We start from the raw sequence: 6,000 nt of genomic DNA, 5'->3' as shown, positions 1-6,000 counted from the left end.
GGAAGGAGCCTAATAGCTCGAGGGAGATTTGGGAAGGTGTCTTAATGGATTCTAGTGGTCTTAGACAACAACTACTTGTTGCACTTGATGATCTTGATCAGTCCAAAGCCAAAGTTTGAGAATTGAAAACAAATCTCAAGGATGCTGAAAATTTCACTTAGACATTAAGAGATCGTAAGTCCAAGGAAAAGAGAAAGGAGCTTGTTGATCAGCTTCAGGAGAAAGAAAGTCAAAGCATTGATGATGTAGTCCTGAAGGAAAAGACAAAAGAATGTGATAGACTTTCTAGAGCTAATGCAGTTCAAAAAAATGAGATGGAAGCCATTGTGATGAAATTAACAAGGGAGATTGAAGAAAGAAAGAAGTATGAGGAAAATCTTGCTCAGTCCTTGAAAGACAAATCTGAAGAATGTTATAGACTTGAGAATGATAATGAGCAATTGATGAGTGGCATTCAAGATGCTAGAGAACATGACGAAAATCTTGGAAAGTTGGTCCTACTTCTTAAATTTGACCTTGTAGTTGTAAATAAATACAAAGAAAAGTTTTGGATCAGCTCTACCAAACTAGATGAGATGCTCACAAGTGAGAAGAATCCTAATGATACACAAGGTCTTGGATATGAGAAAGGCGAAAACTCCAAATCAACACAATAGAAGAACAACTCAAGAAAGCCTCTGGTAAGGCAACCTAATGCTCACAAAATCAATGGTAATTTTTTTGTTTGCAATAAATTTGGTCATATGGCTAGTCAGTGTAGAAATAGGATTAACAATAATGGTCCATAATTTACCGGTCAATGTTTCAAATGCAATAAGTATGGTCATAAGGCAAATGTATACAAGTGTGATGAATAACTTTTAGAATAGGAGAAATGTCAGATGTTATGCATGTGGTAGGTTTCGACATGTTTCTAATCAATGCAGATCAAGGGGAAACTAGATAAATTTCTAATTTATGCAAAGAAATGTTGTTTTCTATGCTTGCAACAAATCTAGTCACATTGCTAAATATTGCAGAAGAGGGAATGTGAACATGAGAGGTCTAGAAGACAAGAACAAGAATGCAAAGACATATGAGAAAGGTAAAGAAAAAATTTGAAGAGATCAAAGAGCAGATGGAGAAGACTTGGGTGAAGAAGAGTGATGATAATGCAGTGAATGGGTCCACACCTGATTCTGGTGTTGGAACCTCATCCAGTAACTAAGCTAAGGCATCCAACCTTAGGGGGAGGTTTTCATGAAAATCCTTCAAACCCCCTGTTGGAGATCTATACCTAGTTTTGGCAGGTTGCAAAGATGTGTGTGATGGTCACATATAGATCTTCTGAAGTTTCTGATCAGACTTGATGATCCGCAGAAGATCTTTATGAAATGTGATATCTTGAAGTATTAGGGTTAAGTGCATTTATTGTAGTAAAAAGTTAGGCATGCGAGGGATAAAAGGTGAATTAACCATTTATCTCTCACTTTGCATTCAAATCGAGAGAGCAGAAGATCGCAGTGAAGGAGAATTAGCAAATATTCCTAGCGATATCTTGATTTGGTGTGTGATCTTGCATCCGATTGTAGGGTATTCAATAGTAAAACCCTCTTTTCAGTTGAAATTTGAAGTTTGAATTCAGTAAGATGGCAACATCTGGTACTGCAACTCCTTTGGTTGTTGAAATCACTGAGTGTGCACATTCGAGCTTCAAGAATCATCCATTCATTTCGATGGAAGACGATCCTAATTGTATGTTTTCATCGATGCCCTATGAAGTACTTCATATAGAAGATATTAGAGTATACACGCACTACCCTATTGAGGAATTGGGTAGCTCATAAATGCTGAATTTGTACCAGAATCAACTGGCAAATAAAAGTTTGGTATTGAAACTGGAATTTCAAGAATTGGAAAACAAGGGTTTTGCACAGTTCATCGGGTTTCTGATGTTCTATGAACAGGAATGGATCCGGTTCATCTTGAGCCGATTTTATGAAAAAATTATATGGTTGGATAAGCCCCACAAAATCACCAAGTCATTCATTCAAGACGTGACAAAATTATGTGCAACCGGAGAACTGCCATCCCTAAAAGTTGTAAAAAAATGACATTGTGTCCAATGCGAGAGGATTAAAATCTAACAAATGAGCAATGACAATCAATGATATTCTGAAGTACAATATCAGTTTTGCATCAATGGTCATTGGGTATAAAATCTATTATTCTATCAAAGAAAATTGTCTTCGATACTGCCATTTATGCCGCATATGAGATGATGAGAGAGAATAAGAAATATGATCTTTGTGAGTTACTTCAGAGTGAGTTTATCAAGAATATTAAGAAGATCAAAGAAAATAAGAAACATCCTTTCAAGTTTGGCACATTGCTTTTATGTCTATTTTTCTACTTTGTACAAGAGGTTTTGGGTGTTGGGCAAGTACAATGGGCATTTGATAGACCTATGGGAGTTCAAATCTGGGGATTCCTCTACAACTTTCGTGAATCCAAAAGCAAGAATAAGAATCTATGGTTATTTCAAGACCTTCTAGAAGGAAATGCATGAAAGGGAAAGAATCCCTAAAACTGTTGTAGAGAAACATCAGGACACCGTATGCTTTATGGTAGATACAGACCAGTGTTTGATGGAAGTTGTAGAGCCCTGAACTGTACGGATTATGCCAATGGGCTATGAGGTTGATGAACAAATTTTGGAACTATATGCACAACATATGTTGAGCCAACCGGTGGATCACAATGAGGAGAGATTTGGAACATATAAGGAGAAAAGCTTAAAACTTCATCAGCAATTCAAAAAGCCTGTAATCTAGAAGAAGGTAAGGAAGGAGGTAGAGGCTTTTGTAAAAAGTATGGGGATAACAAAGGAAGTCATCCGGAAAGCTAAAGAGGAGAACATTATCTCTGAGGAGTAGACTATGAAGAAGGAATCAAGACCGAAAGCGCCCAAGCCTAAGCCAAGGCAATCTAGAGGCGCAACTCCCTCCTTCAGTCTTGCAAAGCTAGCAAGCAAGCCTAAATATTCAATCAAGTCACCTAGTGGTGGAAAGAAGAGGAAGATAGTCAAAATTGTGACTGTGGATGATGAAGAAACTAAGTTTTATGAAGTCGTGAAGGAGGTGAAGGCCAAAGCTTCTAAAGCCACTAAAGTTGCGAAAGAAAAACCACCTGATGGAAACAAAACTGGTAAGAAATCTAAAGTATCCGAGTTTGATGAAGAATTGAAACAAGGAAAATTCAATATTATGCCTCCCATAACATTAGAACATATTGTTAATGAAGTTGTTCAGAACAACAACTTGAAGCCACTATCAGAGTGGTATGGCAATTTTGATGAACGAAAAGAGAACACGAGAAGAGGCTATTGTAGAATATCTAAATGTATATAGTAAAGCTCTAATTAAATTAATGATTGTCATACCCAAGAGCTTGTATGACACTATGTATGCTAGAAGGGAAACAACAAATAAGGAAGATGAGAGACTGAAAGAATATGTGTTGGTCAACTTATGTTCAGTTATCACTAAGGAGGAAATAGATAGATTGCTTATGCTAGCAAAGAACGAATTCAGGAGTAATCACAAGGTGAATAAAATCATGTTAGGGAAGATAGACGAGGTTGCAAAGGAGACATAAAAGATTTTGACAAAATTTATGTTAGATAATCAGTATAAGGTAAATGAGGATAAAGGGCAAGAAGAACCTCATCTGGAAGAACAGGACAAGGCATCATCCTAGGTCAATCTAGAGGTCGAGTAGATAGTGAATGATACTTCTATTCTGAAAGTCTAGAATGATGAACAGGTAGAGGTCAGTGAGCAAGAAGACGTTAAAGAAGAGGATACAGGGAAAGAAAAGGAAGGAAAGTACAAGGTTGAAGCTAAGACTAAGGCAAAAGACATTGCTGAAACAATTAAAGGAAAATAGGTCATTGATGAGCTGTAGTTCATTCAAGGTCCGATTAATCTTACCTCTTTGTCTCCAATTCAAAAGCTTCAAATTGCATCATTTTCTCAAGCCAAAGCCAATGAAGATCTTTTGAAATCTCATACAGAAGACAATATGTTGCTAAGTTTGGCAATTGGTGTTTTGAAGAAATTAATGCCTTCATTTCAAAAAGATGCTTTAGACACCCCATCCAGGCAAATAAAGAGTTTGATTAATTTTGTAGATAAACATTTTGAATCTTTTGAAAAGTCTGTTGAAGAAAAAGTTCAAAAGGAATTCAATGCAAAAAGACTTCGGAATTTGAAAAGGATGATCACCAAAGATAGAGCCACATTAGGAGAGTGTGTGAAGAGCTTGCAAGATGCAATATCCAAACGTGAGAACTTGTATAAATCATGTCTATCCTTGAACAAGTTCATAGCAGATATTGAGATGAAGTCTAAGGTGTATGAGAACGATCTTGAACGCATATCTCAGTCGATTGATTCCCTGTCAGCATCATTGAGCAGTCATGAGAATCAACTAATATCTCTACTTGAGAAAATAAAAAACCTGAACCATGACTAGGAGAGAACAATTAAGAGAGTTGGTGAAGTCTAGAGCCTCATTACTCCTAAGCTGGACATTATATTGAACAATCTCAAAGATACTCAAGATGCTTTGGCAAGCGGTGACCTAGATAATGTAAAGGCTTTAGAGGCACAATCTTACTTGTTTAGTGGGTTCATAACCATGTTGGAGAATCTATAGAAAAGCTAGGATATCCAATTGGACTCATTAAATAATTCTTATGTTGATATCTTCAAATTTTTGTGAGTATGTACATATGCAAATAGCATTTTTTATTTTCGGGTCCATACCTTTGTCATTGATGTCAAAGGGGGAGAGGAGATGAATGAAAAATGTTGATCCTAGGGGGAGATCTTTGATTATTTGGAGGTTGACATATAGATTCTTGTTGCAGTGTATATATCTTGGTATTGGTCCAATACTTAGTCATTTTTCACTGTGTGTTGCCATCAATGCCAAAGGGGGAGATTGTTGGCAAGAGACATTGCATTGATGATCAAATGTTGTCATTGGTGGCAACTTGAGTCAACTTGAGTTAGATATCCAATTCATAACTCATGATTAAGGTCCAGTAAGGAGAATATGTCATCTGACATAATGTGCAGTGTTGTGGTTGGTAATTCAGTTGTGTTGAGTATTTGTTGTTGCAGATATAGGTAAAGCATAATGGTCATGTGATGCATAATTCCAGGTTTGTGGCATCCAATGATATGTTTTGAATAAGTTGAAAGATCTGGTAGATAGTTTTCTAGTAGAACAATGTTCATTGGCTGTAGCATGTGAAGATTTTGTGTGCAGATCGTGCAGAGTGATTTTGGCAGTTGTTTGACATATGGGAAGCGTGTGGGCATTCTTTTTTGGTCTGATTGATTGTTTTGATTGCATTTGAGCTGACTTGATTAACACATTTCATTTATGTGAACTATGCGATTTTTGGGCTGACATGGAATTGATCTAATTTGTTGTTGCGGATATATTAGACTGATTGATTTGATCATTTGGAGATTGATGGTCATGTGTGAATCGTGTATGAGCGATTGTGCGTAGTTTCACATTCGTGGTTGAAATATCGGTGCTCTGATATATTTCAGAATATCAAAACAGAGCAGGGTAGCAGAGCAGAGTGTGATCAAATGTTTTGTGCTTAACCAAAACTATACTCAAGCATTTGTTGATGCTATCAAATAGTTCAAAACCTCATGTAGCCTTCATAATCATTTTGTAAGGCAACGAACCTTCCCAGTTGTAGCCCTTACTTGTAATTGAGCAGTGAGCTTCAATGCATGCGCATTTCCCTTTTGTAATATTTTTATACTTTTAATAGAGTATATTAATATTGTCGGTTTGAATCCCACCGTGGTTTTTCTCGTAACTGGGTTTCCACGTAAAAAAAATCTTGGTGTTATGGTATTGTTGATCTTGACTTTGTGTTTCTGCACTTTACTTTTTCTTATCTACATTAAGTGGTTTAAAGATCAGATC

Source organism: Cryptomeria japonica, chromosome 11 (genome assembly GCF_030272615.1).
Source record: "Cryptomeria japonica chromosome 11, Sugi_1.0, whole genome shotgun sequence".
Classification (NCBI taxonomy): domain Eukaryota; kingdom Viridiplantae; phylum Streptophyta; class Pinopsida; order Cupressales; family Cupressaceae; genus Cryptomeria; species Cryptomeria japonica.
Note: the sequence above shows the minus strand (reverse complement) of the source record.